The sequence below is a fragment of the Mesoplodon bidens genome (assembly GCF_964165515.1).
Source record: "Mesoplodon bidens genome assembly, chromosome: 3".
NCBI classification, from domain to species: domain Eukaryota; kingdom Metazoa; phylum Chordata; class Mammalia; order Artiodactyla; family Ziphiidae; genus Mesoplodon; species Mesoplodon bidens.
Window position 1 is genome coordinate 77276930 of NC_138178.1, and position 13343 is coordinate 77290272.

Below are 13343 nucleotides of genomic sequence, written 5' to 3' on the forward strand. Positions count from 1 at the left end.
AAATATGGTTTTATCTTCAAGGTACTATTATGACAAATGGCCCATCATGACAGAAAAATAAATAACATCTCTCATTCTATTCATCTTGTAACTTTATGCCACACAAATATTCTATTTTCTTGGGGCCAATCCCACTCATTTTCACGGCTCTTTACATTTGATGTAAGTTTTGCAGGAGTTGCTCTGCACACCGTGAGCACTCAGGACTTGCTTTTCAGGCTCAGTTGTTTTTCTATGAACTTTCTCCAACTTCTGTCACAGATTTGCAGTAAAGGTCTGTTTATACATCTGAAACAAGTTGTTGGGGGGAAGGGAGGGTTAACTGAGAGTTCCAGAGGGAGAGCAATTAAAGTTTATAAAAATCAGGCACACTTTGACATGAGGGGATACATAGTTCTGCAAGAAACTTCTAGTTAAGAGATTGGATTGAGGTTGGGAAAACAAAATTGGGTTTGCACTAGTCTGTGGCATGGGGTGGCGGTGGAGGGGAAGGAGTCATATATGTTCAAGACCATCACTCCAAGAAACTGCCTTTCTACGACTTTGGGGAGTTGTTACATTTATCGGATTCAACCATCAGGCAAGCACTTAAGCAATTTTTCATACACCTGGCAGGACCCAGCCCTCCTTCAAAGGATGGAAATATTGAGTGACAAACACCAGCTATATATCGGCGGTTTATCTGCTCTCTCTACCTCCTCAGTAATAGAGGTCCAGAGAGTTGTTCACTTTTTACTTTCATAGATTTTTTTTTTAAACCAGGAGGAGGAAGAGGGAAGAGAAAGATCTGTAGGTTTGTTTGATTGTTTTAAGTATTCGCCATAGTGTGCAAAGTATTACTGTTAGAAAGTTTCTTGTTTCTGGCTTTGATTGAGCTCAAAACCTGCAAATTGATGAACTTTGTAGGGAGGCTTACTTCTGAAACTACTAACAATGTCTTCTCTAGATCTGAACGATAGGAATGGAATTTGGATAAACATCTCTCCCTTTTGGGAATCCATTGCCCCCCACTCTTTTCCTCCTGCATTTCTCCAGATAACTGCCCCCCTGGAACTCGACTGGCATCCTCAGACCAAGCTCCACTTCCATTTGGGGAGCTGGTTTTGTGTTCTCTTGGGTGTCCTCCATCCCACTGCGAGTTCAGAGCAAGGCAAGGCTCTGCAGGTCTGAGCATTCACGGAGACATAACTATTTTCCACGGGCGATGGGTGATGAAAAGCATCTGAAAAGCTGCCAGGGAGAAGGGGGATGTGTTCCCCACTCTGCAAAATTAGCTCGTCAGCGGGACCCTGAGCAGCTGTTAAGACTGCGGGGCTGACTTAGCAGAAACCCCAAAAGGCGCATCTCCCACCTGGTGGAAAATAGAACTCTCTGCTTGATTTCCTTTTATTCTTTTCGGTTTTAACTAGGTGAGAAGATGTAAACTCAGAAAAACGGAAAGTGGAAGTGTGTATGGGGCACAACTCAGATTATAGGAGGAACATCCCTATTCTCACAGAGGTTCAGAAAGAAACAGAACCCGGGGAGGAGAGGAAAGTGCAGATTTCCTACAGATAATCAAAGAACGCAAAGTAGCAAATTTGGGCGGAGGGGGCTGGCGCTAATCTTCTGGGACGATCGCTCGCAGCAGTGGCTTGACTCTTGGAGATGGAGGGAAGGTCGGAAGCGGGCGCGGGCGGCGCGGGGGGGCGGGGGCCTGGGGGCCTGGGCGTGTCCATCCCCATGCGGCCGCTCCCACCCGGCCGAGCCCGCACAGTCCATCCCGAGTCCTGCTAACACCTATCATTTGAAGCCGTCTTCGCTCTGTCTCCCAAACGTCTCGAGCATTTTTTATTCCGCTCGCAGCTCTTTCTTGAGTTCTCCGTGTCTCTCGGCAACTTGTCATAACCTGTAATAAAATGCCCTTTCTGGCGGGAGTTAAAGTCCAGAGGGCAGCCGTTCTATTTCCAAGTGATAGCCGAGAAAAGGAGACGCGGCGCCTCCCTTTTGCCTGCCTCCGGGTTTAACTCCTGCGGGGCCGGCCAGGGACACCGGCCCCGCGCGACCTCCTCTGGCCTCGGGCTCCGAAGTCTCCGGTCGGGGGATCCGCCTCCCCAGCTCCCGGGCTCGGCCCCGCGGCTCTGGGAGAAGGTTCTGGGTCTGGAGGCTGCGCGCACACGTGCTGCTAAGGTGTGTTCCTCAAAATGAGGAGCGCCTCTTTGTACTTTTTGGTTAATTTTTTAATGGGTGGGGGGCTTGGCCAAGAGGAACAGAACAGGATGGGGACAGATAGAAGAACCGTACCCAGGTCACTCCCGCCAGCATCCCATGAGCTTTTCACTAGGCTGGTTATTTAACTGGTTCAAACCATCTTTAATTAGTACCATAATTGTTTTCATAAGCCTGAAATCAAAATAGGAAGATTTATTCGAGATTTCCTACCCGGCATGTGAACGTTAAGGGTTCACACGAACTGCCATTCCATCTCACCAGGAATGAGGGAGAGCAACAGGACCAGGGTCAGCATCCCACCCCTGCAAAAAGCAGGGAGTTGGCGTGTCCCGTGTCCCGCAGGCCACCCAGGTGGCCAGGTACGAGGTCTTCCTAGCAAGAGTGAGTGCCCCTGAACATGACCTCCGGCTTCACATCCTTCTGAGGGGTCCCTGATCCCCAGATCTCTGGAACACCCCTCTTTGCCACCATTATGTGTTTAGAAAGAGCTGCACCATCTCTTCTTACCTGACTACCCCCAGAGAAGTCACCTTGGAATACCCCAAGGTGGCTGAGGGGAGTCAGGGTGTCTCCAGCCATTTTTCAATTTGTCTTCCACCATTTGTGACAGAGGAGAATCAATGTCTGCGATGTCACCCAATGGGAAAGAGGGCTTAGGGAAGAAGATAAGGGTGGGGGGGGAGATGTAACTGGGAAAGGGGAACCAAAAACTCCGCAGCTGTCTCCCTGGCGCATTATTTTGTCCTGGGTTTACTTGTTTAAACAAGGAAGTAGGGAGTTCCCTCAAGAAAATGCTGTCCGGTGTCCTCATGGAGATGGTCTCCTCCCTGGCCTCTAGGGCCCCATGTCCAATCCCAGAACTCCTCTTCAAAGACCCACAAAGGAAGAGCGGCTGTGAGATTATTCTCATCCAGCTGTAAGGCAGAAACATCCTATTCTTAATTTACCCCTAGGCATGCTATCCTACCTCCTCAGAGCATCCCCAAGAGACAGGTGCCCTGACTCTGGCCTGTGTGACTGAGGTTCCAGACTTCCTGCACCCTTCCCTCTCCAATTCACACACTCTCTGCTAATTTCTTTCTACACTGGGAAGTTAGTGAAACCTTAGAAACAATATTTTTAAAACCCAAACGACATTTTGTTCCTTAAAAGAAACCTGCAGAAATTGACCAGCTGAAATCTGCAAGTGATTTCCCTTTTTTTTTTTTTTTTTTTTTTGGTGGAGGGGAGCGGTAGAGAGTTTCTGTTATAAACTGTGATAAGAGAGGGAAAGTAGGAAGATTTGATTTGAGAGTCTGGATTATCTGATATTCCTCCACATAAAAGTCCATTCTGTTCAGTTAAGGAAGAAAATGTATTTCTGTCTTCTGCATCAGAAAGCACCGGTGGGACATAGTGGAAGAAGTTTAATACATCTAGGAAAACTTAAGCAGTGGAGACTCTTTGTCACCCAAAGAATAAAAATTAAGAAAAAATTAGCAAGAATATAGACAAAAATGCTTGTTTGAGCAATCATTTTAGGAATACTCTACTGCATTGTTTATCGCAACCTCCCATTTCTCTTTATTTCCCAAGGTTGATCTGTGAGTCTGTAGTATAACCTTTGATGTGGGCATCTTCAAGTGATAGTTGGCCATCAGCCATTCAGGAGCTGCTGCCTTTATGAAGGTGAAGATTATTGTCCCTTTTAATCTCTGGACAAAGCCAGAATCCTTTTCCCCGTGTGTCCTAGTTTTATAGAGACTATGAGGCTGTAGATCCTAGAAACGGTATTCATTTAAACCCCTGTTCTGAAATCCTCAGGACATATTTGAGGATCCAGACAATTATAGTCCCATTCTCCCCACTTAGCTCATAGACTCTATTCAGAAGGAAGCTATTTGGGAGCATGTAAAAGCCAGTAAATTTCCTGATGCACAAAAGAAAATGGTGCTTTCTGCCCACTGCCTATTTCCACTCGAAAGTGAATAATGCCCCAGTTACCACCAGGACTGACTTGATTTATCTTGGTTAATAGGATTAACGTGTCAGCCCCTCTCAAGAATTTCCAAATGCAATCCGGAGTGTCACTGACTCGCTGGTGTCTTTTTTCCTCTCTGATGGGCATAATGATGCACCTACAAGCAGAGGGCCTTTGTCCAGTGAGAGCAGACAGATTATCTGTCTCCAGTGAAATAAGGCGTGTTGCGAGGCCACCTTTGCCAAGACTCAAAGCCAGAACCCAGTCACTATAAAATAATTGAGTCACTACCTCACCAGTGCACTGTTCGTGTTTCATTTATCTTTTGACTGTAATTGAACGGTTGAAAAGCAAAAATGTAGACAAATTCCAGCTGTATTCAGATCTGTTTCTTCCTCCACTACCTCGACCCATCATTAGATACTTTCCTTCTCTGCCCAGGAGGTCAGAGTGTATAAATATAAATTGCATTTTGCATTACTTCTAGATGAGTGAAGCTGTCAAAGCAATAATATGAGCTTTCAGTTCCACATTCTACCACTTCTTTCCCATTTTTTGGCCAAGAGGTCATGTGCAAATTGAACGTGACAACCCAGAAGACATGTCCAACAGACTCATATTGTTACCCCGCTCAGCCGCCTGGCTCATAACAACATTAAACCCACATTAGTCTCCAGCCTCTGCCAGGGAGGAGCTCGTAAACTTGGGACCCAGCTTTCTCAAAAATTTCACTTCAATGGTGACATTTCATCTGAAAGTCGTAGGCAGCACTAACCTAAAATATTTTGCACCCAGGATTCATGAGGATGTCATACTTAGAAACACCAAGCCAGTGTCTTGCAAGACAAAGGACAAAGAACAAGATAAAGAGCTAAGAGCCCTCCAACACATACACACACACACACATACACACACACACACACACAGGAAAATGTACATGCTTCTATTTGAAATTATGCAAAATTTCCAGAATCCAATAGCCATGTGGTTAAAATCCTTTTTGCTGTTGTTTGAACAATGAAGATATCATTCAGGGAGTCACCTTAACATATGGCTTGGCCTTATACCCTTATTTGCAAGTTCTGCTTAACATTGTTTTAAAAACCCTATTGCTCAACAAAAATTAAAGTTTTAGCAGGTTATTATCACCATGATTAAAAGATAACCCTCCTCAAACTGTATTGTAATGAAAGAATCAGGAACTTTCATCAATCTGAAGGAAGCCGAATGGCTCAGAGGATTGGTAATTGGCTATCGATGTGACCCGTTCATGTCTTGCCCAGATTGCAGTTAATGGAGAGCTGTTGTTCCCTGACAGGGTGTTTGATGGTTTCTAGGAAATGAGTGGCTGTTTTCATTCCTGTTCCAAATGGACAGGTGTCTACATCAGAATTGGCAACCTGGTTGACACGCTCATAGAGTGGCCAAAGAGCGAATTGTTTGTGGAGAATAAACTTCCCTCCCTCCACCAATGCCTGTGCACACGTGTGCGTAGGGAGGGGGCAAAATGGAGATGCTGGAGGAAGAAAGATTGATTCAAGTCCATGAAACGTAAGCAGGCTGAAGTCCTTTGGTTCTTAGTGGCGCGGTGTGCAACTGCATCTCTCCTGCAGCTTTTTCTTGTGCTTTACCACATTGTACTATAAATGCACAAATAAAAATCCATGAAAGACTCTTAGACTTATCAGTCTCAACAAGTAAAATGAACCAAGAGTTTTTTTACACTTTGTTAAATAAGCATTATTTTCATATATCTTTCTTTTCTCAATAAAATGGATCTTTTTTTGTTTTTCATCCCCTCCTCTATAGGTCAGATGAATTGCATGTGTTTAGTTCTGAATGTGAGGTAATAGAAACTGCAAAGATCATACCTGGTAATACCTGGTCCAAAGTAGGAAGTATTGCTCTTCTCCTTAGTGGATACTATTATATTTTATTGTATTATACCTAAGAGAAGACCATCACACCTCTAAAAGTATTTATCTCTCCTTTCACTTTACACACAATCCCTACAACCGCAAGTTATTGTTCATGCAAATGATTTTTACTTCCTGAGTGTTATTATAAAGCAGTACATGAGTCATATTCTTAAGAAAAAAAAGTCATTGTAATACTCCAAAACTCTGATGTCCTTTTATTGTTTAACATTTACTTTCACAAATATTAAAGTTGTTTTAAGTTTTGGAAAAAGATTTTTTTTAAGAAAAAAAAGATAAAAGACCTCTGACTATGAGACTAAAGCAGTCACTGTTGTCGACACTGAAGAGATTTACATTTAATGTGGTATAATGTTTATTAGTAAGAATGCTTAATTGTTCCAAACTTTAAAATTTAAGTTTCCAGTTGCAAAATTTTTTAATTCTTCTCTTTTGTCCTAACTTTTCCCTTTTCTTCTTAATGAAATATTTCTGTAATTAATTTTTAGTTCATTTTTACTCCACTGCATAGCCAGAAATTGTAGCAATGAAAGTCAAAAGCTTTGGAGTGAAGCTAACTCTTACACTTCTATGTGATGCATTCTATGACCTTGGGCACAGCAGCTAATTTCCTGAGCCTCAGTTTCTACATCTGTGATATGGGGGTATTAACAGTCCTTAATTTACAAACTTGTTTGAGGATTCAGGAAATAACATGGCTCTCCATGTTTCTGAAAAAGAGTTCATCAGTGTAAATCACCGTTATTGCTATTTATGATGATGATGATGATATAACACCTCTAAGTGTTAGAATCTTCATCTGTGGAACAGAAATAATAGTACCAGTAAGATTGTAGACAAAGTTTGTAGAGCATTTGGCATGGTGGCTGAATCAGAGCAGGCCTTCAGTAACTGGGCGGTGGTTTACTGTTGCTTGAGAGCTTTGGAAATGTGTGAAATATTCACTTTTGGAAAAAAATCCATTGTTCAAGAGTTCCTTTGTCTGGATCTAGAGGCTACGTTGGTAGAGGATGGCATGAACAAAGCCAACACTGAGAATGATGCCCAGTTAGTTTCCTTTGTCTTGTGAATATAACTCATGCCCATTGCTCTCATGATTTTCTCCCACTGGGTGGGGGTGAGAAACCCCAGCAAGATTGGGTAGGGGTAGACAGCCCAAGTCCACCACTTCTGATGAAGAAAATGGATGAAATAAAACTCAGGGAAGGTGCTTCACTATCCAAAATGAGTCTCGAAATCTGAAGGAGATTGTAGAGAGTTGGAATGTATGGTTTCCTTCCTGATATTATTAATTCACTTCTAGAAATAGAATCAAACCTTTCTGGAGTTTGCTTTTAAGGACAGACCGAGGTGCCATTTAAAGATTCATCCTGAAAGAACCCAAAGGAACCCTGAAGCCAGCCTACAGCAGCTGCAGAAACAGTCAGGCAGTTCTCAGAAAACTGCCTGGGAAGGAGCTGTAAGTCCTGGTTTTCTGGGAACATCACATTGAGACAATAATTCAACTTTATTGGGGCTTTTGGGGGTCCATATATTGAAATAAAATTTCATGTTGAAAATAATATTCCATAACTTGGGCGATTCCCTTACATATTAGAGTTCATGGGTATAACCTCCCTGGAAGATGGGGAGTCAGTAAGAACTGGAAATTTCCAGTCTTAAGTCATTTATGTATAACACAACTAAATAAAATGCTTGTCCTAGATGATTCTGTATATAAAACTAAACATTCCTTGAATGATTATATAGAAAACTAGTTTGTTTAGATAACCCTTATTCTTGATTCATTGTATGAGGTTTGGTGTGTGTGTGTTTCTACTATATCAACTGCCCAGAGATATGTAAAACCTCTCATGTCCTCAGTTCAGCAAGGAAGCCAAATGGAGTTGGGTTCATTCCATTCTCTCTAAACATAACTGCCTCATTTTGCAGAGTAAATTAGAAAATTTAATGAATAATGAAAATTAAAATGTAAGCAGAGAGAAGTAACTTCTCTACACAGAGTCACCACTGAAGACCCATACAACCAAGAGTTTGGCATTTGCCTGTCATCTGCTTTTCTGACCATAGGGAGTAGCTCAAGTGACAGGCACACAGATGGACACATTGTATGATTAATGGCATCAACCAGGCCTGGTGGTGAATATGCAGGAAATGGCGACAGACATGAGCTAGTCCCCTTTTTGGTTTAATGCTCTTTCCAAGGTTTGGAGTTGAGAGCGATTAGGAAAAATTCCAGCCATCTTTGCTAGAAGATCTGAAAACACCTTTCCTTCTTTCTCCAGCATCACTTGCCAAGACCAAACCTTTACTGGGAAGCTATATCAGCCTTCAGATTGGCCCACCAAAATTATTCTCCCTCCCTCCCTCCCTCCCTCCTTCTCTTCCTTCCTTCCTTTGTCTCTTTCTTTGTTCTTTTTTTCCCCCTTGCCTTCTTCTTTTCTCTTCTTTCTCCCAAGAAAGAAGTTGTCTCATTGTCTCATCTCAGCAAGCTCAGGGTGCAAACTGGTCCACCAGAATGGGCTCTCTGAAGAATCTCTGAGGAAGAGATGAATGTGCAGATTTGAGCAGGGTCAGAGCACGCAGCATGAAGACCTAGAGCAACTCCCAACCTAACACCCTTTGACTCCACCCCAGCCACCTTCCGACCAAACAGGTTGTTCCTGAGCATGGCTCCTCTGTTGCATCAAGAACACAGGAGACCGGGCCTCCCTGGTGGTGCAGTGGTTGAGAGTCCGCCTGCTGATGCAGGGGTCACGGGTTCGTGCCCCGGTCCAGGAAGATCCCACATGCTGCGGAGTGGCTAGGCCCGTGAGCCATGGCCGCTGAGCCTGCGCGTCCAGAGCCTGTGCTCCGCAGTGGGAGAGGCCACAACAGTGAGAGGCCCACGTACCGCAAAAAAAAAAAAAAGAACACAGGAGACCAAGACTCCATCATTTAAAATGGACCAAACTTGGGAATTCCCTGGTGGCCTAGTGGTTAGGATTCCAGGCTTTCACCGCAGTGGCCCAGGTCCAATCCCTCATTTGGGAACTGAGATCCTGCAAGCTACACAGCACAGCCAAAAAAATAAATTAAAAAATAAAACAGTGGTTAAGAAAAAAAAAAGAATTGGTTCACACTAAAAAAAAAAAAAAAAAAGAACAAAACTTGAAGCCATAGCCTCAGGATCATGCCCACAGTTGAGAATTCTTTCCTTTACTGGTTTTTAAATTTTAATTTATTTTAAATCGACATGTAAAAGGTAGGAAAGGGTAAAACCTCTTCCTCCAGTCCTATCTCCCAGCCCCTCCCATCCAAACTCACCAACACCCTTTCTTTAAATCAATAGACTTTTTTTTGGAGGAATTTTAGATTTATAGGAAATTTGAGTTTCTGTATATCCCCTCACACCCCTCCCCACCTTGCCCACCTAACACCATCTTGCATTGGTGTGGTACATTTGTTACAATTGATAATCCAATACTGATACATTATTATTAGCTAAAGTTCATAGTTTACATTAGGGCTCATTTGTTGTTGTATGTTCTGTGGGTTTTCGCAGATATATAATGATATGTATCCACCACTAGGGTATCATATGGAATAGTTTCACTGTCCTAAAAATCCCCTGTGTTCTACCTATTCATCCCTCTCTCCCTATGAAACCTCTGGCAACAGCTTATCTTTTTACTGTCTCCATAGTTTTGCCTTTTCCATAATGTCATATAGTTGGAATTATATGCAGTGTATGTAAGTTTCCTCCATGTCTGTTCATGACTCACTTCTTTTTATTTTCACATAATATTCCACAGTCTGGTTGTACCAAGGTTTGTTTTATCCATTCACCTACTGAAGGACATCTTGACAAGTACTAAGTTTTGCCAGTTATGAATAAGGCTGCTATATACACCCATGTACAAAGTTTTGTGTGTACATAAATCTTCATCTCATATGAATACATATCAAGGAATGTGTGATTGCTAGATCATATGGGAAGGGTGTGTTTAGTTTTGTAAGAAATTGCCTAACTGTCTTTTAATCCAATGTGTTTCTTGTAGTTTTAAAGTACATTTTAGTTAGCACAATAAGTCCCTAGCAAATATGGAGAACCAGAACAAATCCTGGGGGACACCAAGGCAAGAGCTGGGGCCATTTGGAGGAACAAAGAGTCGCTCTTAAGAACATGAAGTTGATCAAGCTACAGAGGTTCATGCCTTGCCTTCGTGACTTACTTGCTCTGTGACCTCAGGCAACTTACTTAACCTTTCCATGCTTCTATTTCCTCAACTGAAATTAACTAGGTAATAGTACCCAGACTCTAAGGCTCTGAGGATTACCTGAGATATCTCATGCATGTCTTAGCACATCACTTAGTAAATGTGCTCAGTAAAAGTTCATTATTATTATATCTTATTACAAACACCAGCATCTCTTCCACCACCACCCCCCCACACACGTATAGCCAGTATATTCTTTAGTGATGAATTTGTGTAACAATTCACTCAGATACAGAATGATTTCGTACGTTGTGAAATCTGGTGAGAAAAAAATGTGCAGCAGCTAAAATAAAAGGAAACCTAAACTAGAAAGGAAATGTCTTTAAGTGCGGAGCTTTTGGTCCACAGAATAAATTCTCTCACTCTACTCTAGCCCTTGACTCTCAACAGTGTCTTTTTGGCTCAGAATCCTCCAGGGTAAGTCCTGGATTATGAAATGCCCTCTCTCTGGTAGCCTGCCAAAGCCTGCTCCAAAGACACCCCGGCTAACCTGGCACTGCTGACAGTGAGAAGCCTCCACACCCCGAGGGCCTGACTAATGCTCATGTATTTTCCTTTCTCACACAGTTCCACAGGCAGGCAGGATGAGGGCCATTAAGCAATCCATATGGTAATTTTTTTTTCTATTTCTTTGGGCAATTCTTCTAGGATGACATAATTATATGTGTTAACAATGAAAAATAAGTGTGCTGTAGCTGTATGTTTGTATTGGGTTTACTCTGGAAATTAACCAACAAACAAACAAAAATTCTCTCCTATGCTTTCCTGACTAATAATCTATGACTCCCACAATGCCCTCACACCAATGCAAAAGGAAACATTTGAGTGTTTCTACCAGCTGATTTACCTTCATGATATCAGATAACTATAGTTTTCCTGTTTTAACTGCATGCGCGGGGTTTAGGTGTCATGAGGTCAGAGCGTATGGAATTTTTTTTAAACTAAGGGTAAACAATGAAACCCGATAACTTATTCAGGGCATATGGCTCAAAAGCAAGCAGTCACTAATATGAGTCATATTGCATTAATAAAGCACGACATTAAGGGCACATTTGGATCAAAATATTTTGGAGTAACTGTAAAACTGAAATATGACAACAGAGCACAGAATTCTACTTAGGAATTACAAAGAGGTAGGTTTGAAAACTTGAACTGTAGGACATGTGGGTCTGCTGGAGTCTCCCAAAGGGATGGTGACAGCCAGGTATTAAGACTGTTTAGCCCATCAGTCCTGTGAGAAGAACAGGAAGAGGGCAGAGGATCAGAATGAGCAGGGTCTTTCTCGTTCTGCTCTCCCACACCGACACAAGTGTCTTGCAGTTCCTGGCACAGCTTAATAGAGTTGTGAGAAAAAGAAAGGAAGGACAAAGGAAAGAAGGAAAGAATCGGTCCCAAGGGGAGGTGTCCCACTCTAAATTTGCTTTAGATGTGCTAGGGCCCAGGGAAATCTATCTAGGTTTTCTAAAACCTTCTGGGCTTTAAGGTCCAGCCTGCTGAGTTTGGACAATGATTAACAGCACAGTATCAAGAATCAGACAATAGTAACCAACTCGGATTTCTGGCTCCACCCTTTATAGTCCTATGAAATTGAGCAGTTCCTCTCTAAGCCTGAGCTCCCTTGGCTGTAAAACAGAAATAATAAAAGCAACATACCTCCTCCAGCTGCTGTAAGGATCACAGAAAATCAGTGCTTGAAACAGTCTCTGATGCACAGTAAGTGCTCAATCTAGGTCGTTACTGCACTATTGTTGTCATCATTGCTATTTTGAGTTGGCTACCCCAGTTATGGGTATTCTTCTATCTGGAACAGGAAATAGGCAGGAAAGAAATTAGTAGTATCAGGGTTCAGGCATGGACACTGGGGTTGAGTGTTTCAGCATCCTTAGATGCCACCAGCTGTGCTGCTCCGTTATTTAATTCAGTTCAGCAAGTGTGTTTTGAGTCCCTTCTTTGTAGAAAACTCAGGAAAGGGTTCTGGGGAGTGTTCCAGGATCCAGGGGACATGGTGATATCCCTGCCTGACAAGCACTTTGCCTGCACAAGGGGATTCCACAAATGTGGCTACTCAGTTAGTGGTGTCACGTGAAGTTGGAGATAGCCTCTCAAAATATCAGATTGGCCTCTTTGAATCTGAATTAGCACACACATTATCCTAACCCCTATTCTCCTTCTCCCCCAAATATAGATGATAGATAGATAGTATTTTAATAAAACAATTTCAGTTTAGAATCTCTTCTAAGTTAAAATTTAATTATTAATGCAAACTATATTAAAATATGTCTAAGCAAAAGAGTTTTGTCCTATATATGCCTTGAGGAAAACACGGTTTCAAATGTTTAAGCAACATATCAACCTAAAGCATAAAGACACTGGTCCCATGCTGTTTGTCTCTGCACCCAAAGCATTTCCCTACCTCTGTGAGAACGTGGGTGAGTCATGGCTCTGTAATGATTTGGCAAATAACTTCTGCTTCAACTTTAATTTTTTCTGGTATAAAAGAATATTAAGGCCAGAAACTGAATGATGGTCTAGGACCTTACACTGACTCCTCAACCAAGCTTCAGAATACTTTCTTGCATTTGTAAAAGAGCACCTATATCTTAGATATCTCTCCTGACCACTTGCCTTCATTAGGCCAAACAAAAATAAAATTAGAGGATCAAATAAGATATATAAGCAGATAGACTAGTAAACTGAGATGTTAAACTCATTCATCAAGAATATTTAGAAGAAGGATGCGGGCTCAAATTGCCTTCTTGATGTCCAGTAAATCATGACTTCCTGAGGCAGAAATATGCTGGGCTCCAAGGAGCCCTATTCTACCAAATTTTGTTCTCAACCTGAAGCTGAATGTCCCTTGCTCTCCTGTCAGTCATGGAGACATGGATAGATGAATGGAGGGGCCCTAGGGCTTTTGTCTTCAGGTGCAGTCTGAGCCCTGCAATTATTTTTCTGTACCAGTGGGAAGATGAGCAG

At 42.4% G+C, this 13343-nt stretch overlaps 1 long non-coding RNA gene across 1 annotated transcript in view; it reads right to left on the reverse strand.

Moving 5' to 3' along the window:
• Positions 1 to 8479: 8479 nt before the first annotated feature.
• Positions 8480 to 13343, reverse strand: part of LOC308614691 — a 40059-nt gene continuing 35195 nt past the window's right edge. The window contains exons 2-3 of the long non-coding RNA XR_014015421.1: positions 12021 to 12168; positions 8480 to 8646 (exon numbers count right to left, since the gene is read on the reverse strand). This is a non-coding gene — a long non-coding RNA (uncharacterized lncRNA). The remainder of the gene's footprint in view (positions 8647 to 12020; positions 12169 to 13343) is intronic.